At 44.6% G+C, this 19,036-nt stretch overlaps 2 pseudogenes; one reads left to right on the top strand and one right to left on the bottom strand.

Moving 5' to 3' along the window:
- Positions 1 to 905: 905 nt before the first annotated feature.
- On the bottom strand, positions 906 to 2,684 carry LOC129148514 (neugrin-like; annotated as a pseudogene).
- Positions 2,685 to 3,078: 394 nt separating this feature from the next.
- The window catches only part of LOC114229548 (zinc finger protein 577-like), a 51,540-nt pseudogene continuing 35,582 nt past the window's right edge, over positions 3,079 to 19,036 (top strand).

Here is a 19,036-nt window from a genome sequence, read left to right on the forward strand (position 1 = left end):
CTAACATAAAGTAATGAACTCTAACACTACAGACAAAGGTGAGGTTGACCTGCTCCAGCTGCTTCCTGTTCCTAAACACAGTTATGCCTGGGACATCTTCTACAAAACAGACCAAGGCATGATTTTGCTTAGAGGACCTGGGAGAAAACGTGATGGTCTTCACTCAAATGGGTGTAGTTGAATCAAATCAATTTTAACACTCTTCTTTTTTTATTGATTTTTTTTAGAGAGAGAGGGAGACAGAGAAACATCAATGATGAGAGAGAATCATTGATCAGCTCTCTCCTGCATGCCCCCTACAGGGATGGAGCTCTCCAACCTAGGCATGAGCCCTGACTTGGAATCCAACCAGAGATACCTTGTTTCATGGGTCCATGCCCAACCACTGAGCCATGCCATGTGGGCAAACTATCATTTTATTGTTGACTCTATTACAAATAGACCCAATTTCCCCCATCCTCATCCCCCTTTGCCTCCCTCTCCCCTGCCCCCACCATTTCTAGGCGGACATTATTGTCTATGTCCATGGACTATGCATGTATGTATATACTCTTTTTTTTTTTTGCTGCATTTCACTTTACTTTGCACAAAATGAATACAACCAATTGACTAAGCAGCTCCAGAACTGTTAGTGTTCATTAATCAAGAAGTAACCAATGTCAGAAGGAACACTTTTCAATTCCTCCCACACACATATTGTAAAGACAACAAACTCCTAACATATGTGACACAGGCTGGTTTTGACACATAGAAAGCCTAAGAAAGTAGGGTGAGTACTGAATAGCCACATGGTCAGACCAGGAGCCATGCTCCAGGAGCTAGACTACACCTAGCCTGTTATTCAGGCTGCCCGCATATACATCTCTTCTGTGGAGTTCACTGTCCCTTGTCAGACTGAAATCCAAGCAGCTCCTCCCATTTTCAGGCTCATCATTTCCAAGATGGACAATCCACACACAGAAATCCAGGCAGCTCAAATGTGCTCGCTCAGCTTTGTTTTACATGACACCTCCACCAGCCAGGCTCCAGTTCAAATTCTGTACAGGAAGTTCCCATTGTCATCAAAGAACTCTTGCCTCCTCTGAACACCTTGCTGCTGAAGTTCTGCTCAACCAGTTCTCTTGCCTTCAGTGCTTCCAGCTCCTTTGCACTTGGCAATTCACCGATGTCAGTGCCTCTGGCGCCCTCACCACCACTGGTGGAGTACTTCTGCAGCTCTCTCTGCTGACCTTGGGCTGCAGCAACAGACACAAAGCTTTCCTTCTCCAGGCTCTGGACTCCTTTATTCCTTCCCTTCTGTCTCCTCGGTGTGTTTCTACTCTGAGTATTGGGTTCTGTCACTCTCAAAGCTGTGCTGTGACCGTGGCCTTGGGATGAGGCTTCAGCTCCTGACACAGGGCGGCCTGCAGAAAGCAGCTCCCAGGCATCCCCAGGGCCTGGAAGCTGGTGGAGCGAGTGGGCAGGCCCAGCTTTCTGAAGGACTTTTTGATCCTGCTTCAGTTTCTTCTCCAATGTGGGTACAAACTTGCTTTTTAAAACCCTTCTGGTCACATCGGAGATAACATCCAAGCCTTCAGCCAATCTGGGAACTGAGCAGGACTCTGGAAATTCTTCATGTAAATACCGGATCTGCTCCCTGGCTTCCCTGATCAGAGTCCTGGGCGGGGCCCCTCGCGGCTCCATTTGCCTCTGAATTTTCTGGAACAGGATGACTTTTTTCTATCGTCTTGGGGTGCTGGCGGAGAGAACCAGTGGCAGAAGCTATGCGTGGGAGCAACATGGGTGGTTGAAGCCTCTGGACTAAATCAGGGAGCGCCCAGCCCTCCTCTCTTTGTTCAAGGCCCTGGAAATCTAACACCCACAACAGCAGCCCCTGAGCAAGGTGAGCTGAGCTCTCTAAACGGCGATGACATACGTTCCTTGTGAAGGGACCCTGGTCCCAAAGGAGTGAACACCTGCTCCTGCGCCTCTGATGAGGGAAGAAGCAGGGTACCTGCTTCAGGCCGAGGGCCCGGGAAGGAGCCGGTACCTCTCCACCTCCTGCAGCTCCCGCTCCTCTGGATCCCAGTCGGAATCTGGTCCGGCTCGCGGCCAGTAGGTCCCAGGCCTGCCTCCCCTGTGTCCCGAACCCACTGTGAGTGACCACAGCACAGACTCGCGCCCCGAACAGGAGACTCAGAGCAAGTGCCTAATTGACCCAACTGCTTTCAGCCTGAAACCTATGTATATACTTTAAAAATATTTTTATTGATTTAAGAAAGAGGAAGGAAGGGTGGGAGATAAATGAATCAATGATGAGAGAGAATCACTAATTATCTGCCTGTTACACGTCCCCACCCTCACCCAACTGAGAATTGAACCTAAAACCCATGCATGTTCCCTGACCAGGAATAGAACCAGGACCTCAAGGATCATAGGTCAGTGCTCAACCATTGAGCAACACCAGCCGGGCTATATTATATATTTTTTTAAAAATTTAAATGTATTTTTGATCGTTGATAGTAATACAGATGTCTCCCATTGTCGCCTGTGCATATATTCTTTGGGGGATCTCTCCCAGTTCTCCCCACACCCCTCTCCTGGGAGGTCTGCCCATCTGTTCCAGTTAACCAGGCCTCTGGTCCCATCTTGTCCTTCCCCAGGGCCACTTGCTGAACCACATCACCTTTACTCACCAATGTCATTGGCTGGGATGCTAGCCCTCCCCTTGGCGTTTGAGAAAACTACCTTACCCAGAAAAGAATGCGATCATGTAGGCGGAGCTAAAGGGTACTTTGTGTAGGTACATCCGGTTAGGGCGGGACTTCCGCCTTCCTCTTCCTGGCGGGCATTTTGACCTCTTCAGTTTCTGCCAGGACTCTCAGGCTTCAGCCCACTCGTGGTGAGTAGGAGACCCCAGGAGGCAGCGTCCTTGCTGTGCAGGATGTGTCTGAAGCTTGTTGAGCACCAACAGGCCGGGATTGGGGCCTCCGTGCCTCCCAGACTCCTCTCTGCTTACCGCGTTCTTTCAGCCTGACCCCATTGAACCCCCCAGCCTAGGGGACTGGCGCCTCTTAGTTAGTTACTGCAGCCCAGGAAGCCGCCTCCAGAACAGTGAGTCGCCTCTGAGTGACACAGGGTGTAAAGGGGGGAAGAGGGCCACAGGCTGCAATGCCACTTTGTAAGGACACGGGGTGGGGCTGAGCCTGGAGGCTTAGGAAACCCGGGCCTGTTTGGGATCTAAAGGCAACAGAGAGATGAGGTGTGGATTTTGCACGAGGAGTTTTACTTTCATTCTCAAACGCTGGGAGCATAGATGATTGTGAAAAAAAGAGGGACATTTTCTGAGGTAGGGTTCTAACTTTCCCTAACATTGCTAAGAGGAAGAACAGACTAGAAGACAGAGGACAGTGGTTGTGGACAGGAAGGGGAAGTCCTGTAAATTACAAGGTAACTGGCAAGAGTGAGCACTGAGGACTGAGTCCTGAGATAATACAGGCATCTGGAGGGCACCTGGCCTCTGGGCTGGGCAAGGGTACTCACCAGCCCGAGCCTGGTTGTTGCCAGGCTCTCAACAGACCATTTTATTTCCATGAATTTTTGCAAATACAGAATCGATTAGGTGTATGGGCTTGTGGAGCTTATTTCAGGGTCTCACACACTTGTGGCCTCTGATAGAATGGACTCCTAGGCCTATCCAGCTGCTCTTATAGCTATTGGGCCTGGGCACTTTGAATGAACACTAAACCCAGAATCCTAAGGCCAGGGCTAGGGCTTCTTGAAGTGGACCTTTTTTCTGTCAACCAGTGTAATGAGTGGGAAGTCCTCCAGGACATAGGTTCCAGAATGTGCCAAGGCTTGGAGTGAGGAGTGAGCTGAATCAGGAACCGAGAGGTATGTTTTGGGGGGATATATATATTAGATGTAGAAAGGAAGGGAGAGACAGGGAAACAGTGATGAGCAAAATAGAAGGATCAGTTGCTGCCTGCACAAACCCTACTGTGAGTCCAGCCCACAACCCAGTCATGTGACCTCACTAGTGCATGGACTATGGTCAACCATCTCAGACATCAGCCAGGGATGTAGATCACTTTAATACAGGGAATCATGGTCAGGAAGGTAATGTTAGCAGTAGTTCAGAAGGAACAGTGTGAGCCTGAGTGTTAGCTTTCCTGCTGGGTCCACTGCTGGTGGGAGGTGGGTCACAACACAGCGCAGTGACAGAGTTGTCACGTAGAGTGTCGGGGAGAGATAATGGTTTTGAGGTGACCAAGGCCTTTAAAAGATGAGTGTACCTGAGATTAATTGGAGGCCACAGAGTAATTCAAACAAGATGAGATTGGGTTGGTACATATTTATTTCTCTAAACCCTCACCAGGATATTGTTGTGACTCTCAGTGTGGCCTGAATGGGGGAGTAACAGTCCGTTTTGTGGATTAGCTTAGCGGCTTGAATGGTCATCTGTGAGACTCACAAAGCATGGGCCAGCACAGCTCGACTTGAGTAACATTTAAGTGGAGAGATGTTGGCTGTGACTGGTGAAAGGACATCAAGTGCAGCACCACGGGAGGTGGGCTCTGGGTATGTGAGATCTGACTGTGGTTCTTTATACGTTAAATTTAAGGGAAAAACAGTCATGGACAGAGGTCTACATAGCAGGACTCAAGGCTGCCTCTGTCATTGTGGACTATCAAAGTCTGGGCAGTACTTGATCCTGCTTGAATTTGGCAAGTGTTCTCTTGACCACACATGCTAAATAATAAGTAAGCGGGTGAGGAGATGACTATGGGTGGTGGGACTGTAGCAGTGCAGGTGTGAGAGAATTGTGGTAGAAAGAGTGATGAGCACTTGGAGAGGGAGTGTGACTTCATGGCCAGAGCACCCAGACATTGACATAAGAGTGAAAGAAGGGAAAGTCCATTTCTGGTGGAGTCTGGATGATAAAATAAGGGTACTTTTTGGATAATTGCCTGAAAATGGTGATGTTTTGGTGCTACCTGCCAGGTTCAGGGCTTAGATGACATTTATGTATCCACTTTTCTTTTATTAATGGGGATGACACACTGATGGTTAAGAATGAGATGGTATACATCAGTGTTCCCCAGGCTTGAAAATCTCCATGGGAATGGGTAAGGGAGAAGAGTAGGAGAGAAATGGATTACGGAGATGGTTATCTATAATTTTGGAAAATAAGGAAATTAGGAAACAACCTGTCCTTGCCGTGGCGAATTTGCATTACCTTTGAAGTTGTGCCTCTGGGAATGAAGCTGTGGGAGAGAAGTGTTGTTCAAAGAACTATGTGCAACAGGTAATACAAAGCTATGACCTCAGCACTCTGGGATTGTGGTTGTAAAGGTGAAATTTGACGCAATGTATTTGGTATCTTTGAAGAACAGTTTGAGGGACTACACAGGTATTGCCTGACAAGACCAGTATCAAATAACTCATACTCCCTTTCTGACCAACATCTCTTCCTACTCTATGTTCTTGACACGCACTCTACTGTCAAGAGGAAGTGTGGCGTACATGTGAATCCCAGAGCTCAGTTATCTTCTATCTGCTCAACTGCCTTTATTGTGGGAAGACCAAATAACAGTAGCAATATAAGATGACAGTGACTTTCATGCAATGAAGGCCTGGTGTCTTCTCTAGTGTGTGGTGGAGTGGAGAAAGCAGATTGATGTGGAGGGTGGGAATATGACAGAGTTGGAACCTTAGGAGTGAATCTGACCCTGGGCTGTACTATTCCCATTATGACAGGATATGAACTTTGAGGATGTGGCCATTGCTTTCTCTCAGGAGGCATGGGGGCTCCTTGATGAGTCTCAGAGACTTATCTACTGCAATGTGATGCTATAAGTTGTTGCACTTGTATCTGTAGGTAAGACCTTCACATTCTCCCAATGTCCTGAGATTATGTCCTCTCTGCCTTTATTCCTCTGATGTAGCTTTCGCTCTTCTACAGCCAGATAATGGGCTCTGCTAATTTTCCCCACTGTCATGTCAAATGTGCTGTTGCTGCCATGGGTGAGGTCTGTGGAGAGCCCTGAGTGAAGGACTCCACAAACATTGCCTCAGACAGTGCAGGATGTGTCTAGGAGTCAGGAGTCTTACAGATAGCTTAATGGGTCCCACCTGCTATTCCTCTCCCTGGCAGGGTCACTATGTCCAGATCCATGGCTTCCCTTTCTACCTCCTTCCTGTAGCCAAAGGTTTTTGGTGACTGCCTGTGCCAGGTTATGGTCTTTACTTACATGAACCTTGAAATGTTCTTACAAGATCACACTTCCGTTGTTTGTAATATTATCTTCAATAAATATGATTGCAAGAAAAATTGCTCTAGGCTAGTGTTGGCTGCCCATCTCTGTCGTCTGTCATTAATACTTGGAATATTTCTGTTGTACATATTTGTAGAAAAGAATGTGCAGGGCGTACAGGCAGGATGGACTCAGAAGAGGCCGGCCCTGTTGAGTTGCAACTGTGGGCTAGATATGATATTAGGTTGGTGTTTAGATGATACCAAGCACCTGCTCATTTCCAACAGTGTTTAGGTGCAAGTACCATGGGCAGTAGCACATTTCTACCTTTTCTCTGCCATCCTTGACACTGTGCTAACTTGTCATTTCACTTGTGACTTCCTGGCCGTTGACTACCTTCACCTGTGTGGCCTTTTTGCATCACCTGTTCCTCTGCATAGCTCCATCTTCAGTATTCTCTAACATTGACCTGCACATGTGTTATATGAGATGCACATACAAGCTTAAATAGTTCTTGAACACTAGCCAATAATTTATTGAATACTAGAGGCCCATTCATGAAATTTTTCATGGATAGGGTCCCTAGCCCTGGCTGGTGATCAGGGCCAATCCTATTCCCTGCCTCCCCAACTCCTCCATCCCTCGCCACATGCACACAGCCACTGCATGGTCGTCCCCCCCCGGACCCCCCCTACTTCTTCCTTCGCTCTTTCAGCGCCCTGCTTCTGCTGTTGGTCACCCACCATGTTCCACACTGCCCCCTGGTGGTCAGTGCAGGTCATAATGAGCGATCGCTCTCCTGGTCGAACTCCCGAGGGGACGCTTTGCATATTACCTTTTATATATATACTAGGTGCAATAGGCCCCTGGCTTCACTCCCATCCTGGGAGCCAGCAAGTCCCCGCTCCCTGGGCCACCCCGGAGCCGGCAAGTCCCCTCCCCCCGGCCGCCTGGGAGTAGGCAAGTCCCCACTCCCCGGCCGCCTGGGAGCCGGCAAGTCCCTTCTCCCCGGCCACCCGGGAGCCGGCACGTCCCTGCTCCTGGGCCTCCTGGAGCCGGCAAGTCCTCGCTTCTGTCAGGCACCACTCCAGTAGCTCTCTCCGCCGCCCTCCTTCCCCTAATAGCAGGCTTCACACTGCTCTGCGCGTGAATATGCAAATTAACCTCCATCTTTCTTGGGTTAATTTGCATCCTCTGTTTTGCTGTGGGTATGGTTGAGTGATGGTTAATTTGCATGTTTCTCTTTAATTAGGTAAGATAGATAGATTACTTGGAATGAGACATAACCCTATTTCAGCACAGCTTTCCATGTGACTAGCAGACAAACCATGCTGAACACTGTTCATAGAAGAATGAGCTGCTTCTCTTTCATGTGCTGCTTGCCGTGTGTGTCATATTTTGTTTGAGGTCTTTCTTGTTTTGTGATCTTCAGTAGCCCATACCTTCATGGCAGGATGTGTCTTGTAACCAGTCAACATTCCTGTGGATTCTAATGGTAATAGTCTAAATTGCTTACCAATATTTGTTGTAACTGGGGCAAGGCTGTTCCTCCCAGGATATGAGAACTGACATGCAACAAACTATACTTTTCAAATGTGTACTATTTGGTGAGCTTTGATGTACATATAAAGCTGTGAAGTTGTCACACATGAAACGAACTTATTGGACGCCAATGTACAGGGTGGAGCAAAAGTTGGTTTACAGTAGTGAGTGCCCAAAACACAAAATTCATTATTTTTAAAAAGTATTTTAAACATTACTTTTATTGATTCTTTTAGGAGAATAGGAGGGGGAGAAAGAGAAACATCTATGTGAGAGACATGTGTTAATCTGATACCTCCTGCACACCCTCTACTGGGGTTTGAGGAGGACATGTGTCCTGATCTGATCTAGTGGCCTTTAAGTGTAGGGGATAATGCCCAACTAACTGAGCAACACTATCCAAGGCAGAGTAAATTCTTGTATTATTTTTTAATTGGGTTACTTTCCATACCAACAACTCTAAACCTACTTTTGGCATACCCTATATTTACCTTCTGCCCTGTTACAAACTCTCTCTCTACCTTCCCCTGTCCTACATGCAGGCATTGATTTTTCCCTCCATTAGAACACAGTAGTGCATATTTTTCTTTTTTTAATATTTAATTTATTTTTATTAAAATATTATATGTGTACATATCTTACCATTGCCCCCTCAACCCCACTCCATACGTGCCCTCACCCCTCAGTGTTTTGCATCCATTGGTTATGCTTATATGCATGCATACAAGTCCTTCGGTTGATCTCTTATCTCCCCCAACTCTCCCTAACCTTCCCGCTGTAATTTGACCTTCTGTTTGATGCTTTACTGCCTCTGTATCTATCTTTTTGTTCATCGGTTTATAATGTTCTTTATTATCCACAAATGAATGAGCTCATGTGGTATTTTTCTTTCATTGACTGGCTTATTTCCCTTAGCATAATCTCCAATTCCATCCAGGTTGCTGCAAAAGATGAGAATTCTTTCTTTTTTATGGCAGCATAGTATTCCATTGTATAGATGTACCACGGTTTTCTGATCCAGTCATCTGCTGATGGGCACCTAGGCTGTTTCCAAATCTTAGCTATTGTAAATTGTGCGGCTATGAACATAAGGGTGCATATATCCTTTCTGATTGGTGTTTCTGGTTTCTTCGGATATATTCCCAGGAGTGGGATTACTGGGTCAAATGGGAGTTCCATTTTCAGTTTTTTGAGGAAACTCCATACTGTTGTCCACAGTGGCTGCACCAGTCTGCATTCTCACCAGCAGTGCATGAGGGTTCCTTTTTTTCCGCATCCTCCCCAACACTTGTCGTTTGTTGATTTGTTGATGATAGCCATTCTGACAGGTGTGAGATGGTACCACATTGTCATTTTGATTTGCATCACTTGCATAATTAGTGACTTTGAGCAGGTTTTCATGTGTCTCTTGTCCTTCCTTCTGTCCTCTTTCGAAAAAATTCTAAAGTAAAAAAAATGGTCCGTTGCCCATTTTTTTATTGGATCATTTATCTTTCTTTTATTAAGTTGTATAAGTTGCCTATAGATATTGGAGATTAAACCTTTATCAGTGATAACATTTGCAAATATGTTCTCCCATACCATGGGCTTTCTTGTTGTTGTTTTTTTAATTACTTTATTGATTAAGGTATCACATATTTGTTCTCAACACCCCCCCTTGTTGTTTTGTGGATGGTTTCTTTTGCTGTGAAAAAGCTTTTTATTTTGATGTAGACCCATTTGTTTATTTTGTCTTTAGCTTCCATTGCCCTAGCAGCAGTATCAGTGAAGAAGTTTGTTCGGCATATGTCTGAGATTTTGCTGCCTGTGGATTCCCTAAGTCCTACCTAAGAATAGACAAATATGCAAATTGACCATACCTCTGACACACCCACAAGCCACGCCCACCATCCAATCAGAGCGAGTATGCAAATTAACCCAATCAAGATGACTACAGCCACAGAGAGCAAGGTTTCCTAGATAACAGAGGAATCCAAGCTTTCCACCTGCCCTTGCCAGGCCTAAGCCTCCACTCAAGCTACAAAGTTTCAATTATAGAAGGTAAACAAATTCAAACAGAAATGGCGGCAGAACGGAGCTTGAGAGAATAGGCCAGGGTTGCCGGTGGCAACAGGGAAAGCAAAGCTTAAGGCAACAAAGTTTCAATTATAACCCCAACAGAAATGGCTGCCAGCTGCAGAGGGAGCCACAGGCTTGGCTCCGCTCCAGGCTACAAAGTTTCAATTGTAGAAGGTAAATAAATTCCAGATACCAGGGCCTCAGCTTGGGTTGCCAGGGGGCGTGGCTGCCCTGCAAACCACCACAGGCCCCTCTCTCAGGCCGCCCCATGCCCCAAGGGAACCCCACCCTGATCAGGGACACCCTTCAGGGCAAACCAGCTGGACCCCACCCCTGTACCAGGCCTCTATCCTATCTAATAAAAGAGTAATATGCAGATTGATCATCATGGCAAAACACAATATAGCTGCCCCCATGTGGTCAAAGATCTTGCCCCCATGTAGACACAAGATGGCCTCCACAAGATGGCCAGCAGGAGAGGGCAGTTGGGAGGCACCCGGCCTGCAAGGGAGGGCAGTTGAGAGGGACCAAGCCTGCAAGGGAGGGCAGTTGGAGGTGATCACCCCTGCAGGAGAGGGCAGTTAGGGTAACCAGGCTAGCAGAGGAGGCAGGTTGGGGGCAAACAGGCTGGCAGCAGAGTGGTTAGGGGGTGATCAGGCTGGCAGGCAGAAGCGGTTAGGGGCAATCAGGTAGGCAAGCAGTTGGGAGCCAGCAGTCCTGGATTGTGAGAGGGATGTCCGACTGTCCATTTAGGCCCGATTGGCCTAAATGGGCAGTCGGATATCCCTCGAAGGGTCCCAGATTGGAGAGGGTACAGGTTGGGCTGAGGGACAATCCCCCTCCGTGCATGAATTTTGTGCACCGGGCCTCTAGTATTTTTATTGTTTCCTGTCTTATGTTTAAGTCCTGTATCCATTTTGAATTTATTTTTGTGTATGGTGTAAGTTGGTGGTCTAGTTTCATTTTTTTGCATGTATGTGTCCAATTTTCCATCACCATTTATTAATGAGACTGTCTTGACTCCTCCTTTGTCAAATATTAATTGAGCATAATGGTTTGGTTTGCTATCTGGATTCTCTATTCTATTCCATTGGTCTATTTGTCTGTTCTTGTGCCAGTACCAGGCTTTTTTGAGAACAGTGGCTTTGTAATACAGCTTGAAATCTGGTATTGAGATCCCTCCTACTTTATTCTTCTTTCTCAGGATTGCTGTGGCTATTCAGGGTCTTTTTTTATTCCAGATGAATTTTTGGAGAGTTCTTTCTAGCTCTGTGAAATATGCTATTGGTATTTTAATGGGAAGTGCATTGAATCTATAGATTGCTTTGGTAGTATGGGCATTTTAATGATGTTGAATCTACCAGTCCATGAACATGGTATGTTCTTCCATCTGTTTACGTCTTCCTCTATCTCTTTTTTCAATGTCCTTTAGTTTTCCGCGTATAGGTTTTTTTACCTCTTTAGTTAAGTTTATTCCTAGGTATCATAATTTTTTTGGTGTTGATGGTAAATGGGATTGCTTTTTAAGTCTCTCTTTCTGTAAGTTCACTATTGGTGTATAGAAATGCCACAGATTTCTTGGTGCTAATTTTGTATCCTGCTACATTGCCGAATTCATTTATTAAGTCTATTAGTTTTTTGATGGTGTCTTTTGGGGCTTTTTACGTACAATATCATGTCATCTGCAAATAAGGACAGCTTTACTTCTTCTTTTCCAATTTGGATGCCTTTTATTTCTTCTTCTTGTCTAATTGCAATGGCTAATACTTCCAGTACTATGTCAAACAGGAGTGGTGAGAGTGAGCATCCCTGTCTTGTTCCTGTACTTAAGGGAAACGGTTTTAGTTTTTGCCCATTGAATATGATGTTAGCTGTGGGTTTATCATATATAGATTTTATTATTTTGAAGTTTGATTGTTCTATTCCCACCTTGCTGAGAGTTTTTATCAAGAAAGGATGTTGGATTTTGTCAAATGTTTTTTCTGCATCAATTGATATGACTATGTGATTTTTATCTCTCAATTTATTTATGTGATATATCACATTTATTGATTTTTGGATATTGTACCATCCTTGCATTCTTGGGATAAATCCTACTTGGTCATGGTGTATGTGCTTTCTGATGTACTGCTGGATCCGATTTGCTAGAATTTTGTTGAGGATTTTGGCATCTATGTTCATGAGGGATATTGGCCTGTAATTCTCTTTCATTGTGTTATCTTTATCTAGTTTTGGTATTAGGGTGCTCCTGTCTTCATATAAGGAGCTTGGAAGTGTTCCTTCCTCTTGAAACTTTTGGAATAGTCTGAGGAGGATAGGTTTTAGTTCTTCCTTGAATGTTTGGTAAATCTCCCCTGTGAAGTGGTCTGGACCCGGGCTTTTGTTTTCTGGAAACTTTTTGATGACTGCTTCAATTTCTTCCATAGTTATTGGCCTATTGAGATGTTTAGATTCTTCCTGATTGAGTTTTGGAAGGTTATATTTTTCTAGAAATATGTCCATTTCCTCCAGGTTGTCCAGTTTGTTGGAATAGAGTTGTTCGTAGTATTTTTTTAACAATTCTTTGTATTTCAGTGGGGTCTGTTGTTATTTCACCTGTTTCATTTCTGATTTTGTTTATATGGGTCTTCTCTCTTTGCTTCGAGCCTGGCTAGAGGTTCATCAATCTTGTTTATCCTTTCAAGGAACTAGCTCTTGGTTTTGTTTGTCTTTTGTATTGTTTCTTTGGTGTCTATGTCGTTTATCTCCGCTCTGATCTTTATTATTTCCTTCCTTCTGCTTACACTGGGCTTTTCTTGTTGCTGTCTTTGTATCTCTTTGAGTTGTAGGGTTAGGTAATTTATTACCATTGTTTCTTGTGTTTTGCACTAGGCTTGTAGAGCTGTGATCTTCCCTCAAGACTGTTTTCGCTGTGTCCCATAGATTTTGGATTGTTGTGTTTTCATTGTCATTTGTTGCCATGATGTTATTTATTTCTTCTTTGATCTCTCTGGTAACCCAGTCATTGTTTCATAACATGCTGTTTAGTCTCCATGTGTTTGATTTCTTTGGATTGTTTTTATTATAGTTGATTTCCAGTTTTATGCCACTGTGATCTGAGAAGATGCCTGATATGATTTCTATCTTCTTGAATTTGAAGAGACTTTGCCTATGTCCCAACATATGGTCTGTCTTTAAAAATGACCCATGTGCACTTGAGAAGAATGTATATTCTGTGGCTTTGGGGTGAAATGTTCTGAAGATGTCAATTAATTCCATCTGGTCTAGTGAGTCATTTTGGATTGATGTTTCTTTGCTGATTTTTTTGTTTAGAGGATGTGTCCAATGGTCATAGTGGGGTATTAAGATCTCCCACTGTGATTGTATTGCTGTCGATCTCTCCCTTGATATCCTCCAGTAGGTTTTTTTATTTTATTTTATTTAATGTATTTGGGTGCTCCTGTTTTGGATGGGTATATGTTTACCAGAGTTATTTCTTCTTGTTGGATTGCTCCCTTTCGTATTATGAAGTGGCCTTCATTATCTCTTGTTATGTCCTTCACTTTGAGTTCTAATTTGTCAGATATAAGTATTGCTACGCCAGCTTTTTTTTTTTTTTTAATTTCCATTTTCCTGAAAAATCTTTTTCCATCCCTTTACCCTCAGTCTGTGTGCATCTATTTTTCTGAGGTGGGTTTCTTGTAGAAAGCAGATATATGGGTCTTGTTTTCTTATCCAATCTGTTACCCTGTGTCTTTTGATTGGGGCATTTAATTCATTTACATTTAAAGTTATTATTGGTAGGTACTTATTTTTCACCATTTTTATTCTTTACCTCTGTGTTCCTTCTTCACTTCCTATTTCTTTCTTTTTTTTTTTTTTTTTTTTTTTACAGCAGATCCTGTAGCATTTCTTGCATTGCTGGTATGGTGGTAATAAATTTCCTTAGCCGTTTTTGGTCTGTGAAGCTCCTGATTTCACCTTCAATTTTGATTGATAGTCTTGCTGGGTACAGTATTCTTGGATTCAGACCCTTCCTTTGCATGACTTTGTATTTAGCTGGAGAAGTCAATTGGTAGAAAATGGGACATAAATAATTATTTCAACAATAAAAAATTAAAAATATAAAATGAACCCTAGCTTGTTTGCCTCAGTGGATAGAACATTGGCCTGTGGACTGTAGGGTCCCAGGTTCAATTCCCGTCAAGGGCACATACTCGGTTGTGGGCTCCATCCTTAGTGGGGTGTGTGTAGGAAATCAATTATTCTGTCATTATTGATGTTTCTCTCTCTATCTATCTCTCTCTTCTTCCCCCCCTCCCTCCCTCCTTCCCTTCCTCTTTGAAATCCATAAAAATATATTTTAAATATATACATAATAATAAAAAGGCTAATATGCAAATAGACTGAACAGTGGAACGACTGGTTGCTATGATGCACACTGACCACTAGGAGACAGATGCTCAACCCAGGATCTTCCCCCTGTGGTCAGTGTGTTGCCACAGGGGAGTTCTACACAGCCAGAAGCTGGGCTCACAGCTGGGAAGTACAGTGTAGATGGCAGGAGCCTCTCCCGCATTCACGGCAGTGATAAAGATGTCCAAGTGATGGCTTAGGCCCGCTCCTAAGCCGTCAGTCAAACATCTCCCATGGGCTCCCAGACTGTGAGAGGGCCAGGCCAAGCTGAGGAAAAGGCCCTCCCAAGTGCTAGAATTTATGCACCTGGCCTCTAGTATATATATAAAATGAATTTATTATTTTAACCAATAGGAAGACAGTGCACAATTTAAGAACATTTGAAGTTCACTCATACCTCAGTGACCAAATGACTTCTTTGCTACGTATATGAAACCATAGGATTTGAATATTGGAATGGAAAAATTTTACCCATATTTTTTCTAGATATGATTTAAACCCACTTATATCATACACTCACCGGTTTACTCTGCATTGGTAACATTCTCCACCATTCTTACTTAAGTCTAAGCATTCAAACTTCAAATGAAGTCTAGTTTTATAATCTTTATTAATATCCCTGGTGTAAAAACTCTCATTGTTGTGAGGTTCAAACGACCAAAATGATGGCTCTAAACATGGACATGAGAAAATATTTCAGTAGCACATCATTTTATTTTATTTCCAATATGCTGATACAGTAGCACCAAATATGTTCAAAAATTTTCATAATAAAAAGCAAAATTATTGGGAAGCATCAAGTTTAAACCTTTTTTAAAGATTGACTTAAGTAAAATTGACTTAAAGTGGACATTAGAAAAAAAAACACATACACTTTTGGTGTTTCCCTGCATGCCTGCATTGCTGATACCAAGTTCCTCCCGCCCTTATCAGTGCTTCATTTTCGGTTTATAAAATAATTGATGCAATAATTCAGTCTGACATTGAAATAGATTACCTTAAATATTTCCTTATAAAGAAGGCAATAATGAAATCCCATGAATCCTATTCTAGCCTTCCATCACTATCTGTCATCATGATGGTTTTTGTGTCTATCTATTCTCAGGTACATTATTGGGTTATTTTACTTAAAATGTCATATATGTCTGACCGAGGCCAAACAGCTGAATGGGTCAGTGAATAATTTCAGTAATGGAAGGTTGCAAGTTCCAACCCTGGTCAGATCAATTACAAGAGTTAATCAAAGAATGTATAAAATTAATGGAACAAAAAATAGGTCTCTCTCTATATATATATCGTACTTTCCGGCGTATAAGATGACTTTTTAACCCAGGAAAATCTTCTCAAAAGTTGGGGGTCTTACACGCCAGAAAATACAGTACTCACTCTCAGCTCCAGCATTGGGACAGCGGCTTGCGGGGGTTACAGGTCCGTAGATAGTCCTCTGTTTACATCCACGTACGTCTTTTCGTCGTTTTGTCACCATCTCCCATTTATTTATATATAAAAAGATTCTATTTCAATGTAAGGCGTTTGCACGAAGTTTGCATGGGAACAAGTTGGTGAGTGGAGCCGATGAATATGTCACGTGGCACGATACTAGGAAGATGCTGTCGTTCAGTCGCCATTTATAAGCCATTTTGGATTGTGCTTCATTCGCTCTCTTTCATTTGTAATGTTCTTTTGAGCACTTTTTGCCCTTTCTTATGTCACCTAAGCATAAGGCAGATTCTTCTGATGGCAGTGCTACAAAAAGAAGGAAAGCCATCACAATGGAAGTGAAAGTAGACATAATAAGACACTCGGAAAAGGGCGAAACACTGACGCACTTTGGCCAGTTGCTTGGCTTAAGGCATATGACTGTCTCTGATCATCAGTGATAAAAAGCATATACTTGAACATGTGAAAGGATCTGCTCCTATGAAATCAACTGTGATTACAGAGCAGCGTAGTGGTCTCATTATTGAGATGGAAAGATTATTAGGGCTTTGGCTGGATGAGCAGCATCAATGGCGTATCCCAATTAGCCTGATGTTGATTCAGGAGAAGGCTAAAAGATTGAGTCCTTGAAAAAAGAAAAGGGGAGGAAAAGTGAAGACTGTGGATAGTAAAGGTTGGTTTATGCGTTTTAAGGCTCATCCTAATTTGCATAATGTTAAGGTGCGAGGGGAAGCTGCTAGTGGTGATGCTAAAGCAGCAGGTGATTTTCCTATTGCGTTGGCTAAGATAATTAGGGAGGGGGGTTACTGTGATAAACAAGTGTTTAGTGTGAATGAGACAGGCTTGTTCTAGAAGCATATGCCTACACGTATGTACATTGCCAAGGAGGAGAAGACAGTATCAGGCCCTAAAGCCAGCAAGGAGAGATTGATTTTGCTACTTGGGGCTAATGCTCCTGGTGACTTCAAGCTGAAGCCCTTGTTGGTATGTCTGGCTGAGAATCCAAGGGAACTCAAGGGCATATGGAAGGGTCAACTACCTGTCATCTGGAAATCTAACAAGAAGGCATGGGTGACACTTAGCGTATTTGAGGACGGGTTCACCAACCATTTTGTGCCAGAAGTGAAGGACTACTTACTGTGCTTCAAGGGGGCTGCCCTTTAAGGTGTTGCTAGTGCTAGACAATGCCCCTTGTCACCCTGCCGATTTGAATGACTTTGATCCAATTTACCTTCCACCTAGCACCACCTCCCTTTTCCAGCCTATGGGCCAAGGTGTCATTGCCTCTTTTAAGGCCTACTACCTCTGAAGGACATTTACTATGGCTTTCAGGGCAACTGAGAAGGATAAAGAGTTGACTCTCAATGACTTTTCGAAATTTTACAATGTTCTTGCTACTGCAAAAAACCTTTTTGATTCTTGGGATGAAGTTAAGCAGATGAACTTGAATCTTGTTTGGAAAAAAAATTGTGTCCCCAGTTTGTTAATGATTTCCATGGCTTTGAGGATTCAGTTGAGGTTGTCATCAAGAATTGATGTAAGCAGCTTGATTTGGAGGTGGAGGGTGAGGATATCACAGAACTGCTGGCATCTCATGGAGAAGAGCTATCTATGGAAAAAGCGTTTAATTGAAGAGGAAGACACACCAACCCCACAGCCCAGGAGATTTACAAGCAAGGAATTAGGGGCTTTTGCCGTGATAGAGGATGCCTTGGCAAGGTTTGAGGCTCAGGACCCCAACATTTACAGGTACACTAAGGTTGCCAGAGGGGTCATGGATAGCCTGCGGTGTTACAAGGTGAAGGTATCCTTCCAAACTAGCCTTGGACATTATATTTAGAAGGTAGAGAGGCCTGTAACAGATCCCATACCCTCTACCTCATATGCCTCTCCAGACCCACCTGACCCAGGATCTCTAGCACCTTCTGCAGGTTCTACCTCTCTGGACTCACCTGACCCAGTATCTTACGCACTTTCTGTAGGTTCTGCCTCTCAGACCTCCTCGCCCCAGGAGCCTAGTGTAAGCCTGTCTTTCCCCCCTTTTAAACACCCAGTGTACAAGCCAACAACAGTAGTAAAGATAAGGATAATACAGAATTTACCTTTGTATTTATATACTAGAGGCCCGGTGCACAAAATTCATGCACCGGTAATGTCCCTAGACCTACTGGCGATCAGTGCTGATTGGAGCTAGGTCGATTGAGGCCAGGCCGATCAGGGCCTGCCAGCAGGAGGGGTGAGGGGGGGGGACCATAGGAGGTTGGATGGTGTGTGTCATAGTGACCGGTCATTCTCGTTCCCCTGTTCAGTCTCTTTGCATATTAGGGTTCTATATATATATATACATATATATATATATATATATAGATGTGCTTTATGTTTTTCATTATTTATTTACCACAAGTAAAGGACAGGAAATGTTCTCTTTCTTTTAAATTTTTTTTACTGTTTCACTTCATTACTATTGTGTATGTGTGCCATGTAAGTGATGTAGGTGCTTATGTAGGTGTGTTCTAACGATGAAAATTGTATTGCCTTGCGCCGTAGGAACAGACCTCCGACATAACCCAAGGACCTACTATATCCTATCTAATAAAATAGTAATATGCAAATTGACCATCACTCCAACACACAAGATTGCCACCCCCTTGTGGCCAAAGATGGCCGCCCCCATGTGGACACAAGATGGCCAACAGAGGAAGGTAGTTGTGGGTGATCAGGCCAGCAGGGGAGGGCAGTTGGGAGGGAACAAGCCAGCAGAGGAGGGCAGTTGGGGGCGACCAGGCCTGCAGGGGTGGATAGTTTGGAGGGACCCAGGCCTGCAGGGGAGGGCAGTTGGGGGTTACCAGGATGGCAAGATAGGGCAGTTAGGGGCGACCAGGGGAGGGCAGTTGCCGCCACCGCCTGCCGCCGCCTCCTGACTCCCGCCACCCGCCACCTGCCGCTGCCTCCTGCCGCCTCCCGACTCCTGCTGCCTGCCGCTGCCTCCCGCCAACTCCTGCTGCTGCCTCCTGCCACCTCCTGCCACTGCCTCCTGCCACCACCTCCTGCTTCCTGCCGCCTCCCACCTTCCATCCCACCTCCCACCTCCTGCCACCTGCCGCTGCCTCCCACCTCCTGACTCCCGCTGCCTGCTGCTGCCTCCCGACTCCCACTGCCTGCCGCTGCCTCCTGCCAGCTCCTGCCTCCCGCCTCCTCCTGCCGCTGCCTCCTGCCACCACCTCCCACTTCCTGTCGTCTCTCAGCTTCCACCCCACCTCCCACCTCCTGCCGCCGCCTCCCACCTGCCACTGCAGCCTTCTGTCGCCACCTCCGCCATCTCCCGCCGCTGCGGGACTGCCCTACTTTCCAACCCTCTTCCTTGT

This window comes from Eptesicus fuscus, unplaced genomic scaffold (assembly GCF_027574615.1).
Source record: "Eptesicus fuscus isolate TK198812 unplaced genomic scaffold, DD_ASM_mEF_20220401 scaffold_73, whole genome shotgun sequence".
Lineage (NCBI taxonomy): Eukaryota > Metazoa > Chordata > Mammalia > Chiroptera > Vespertilionidae > Eptesicus > Eptesicus fuscus.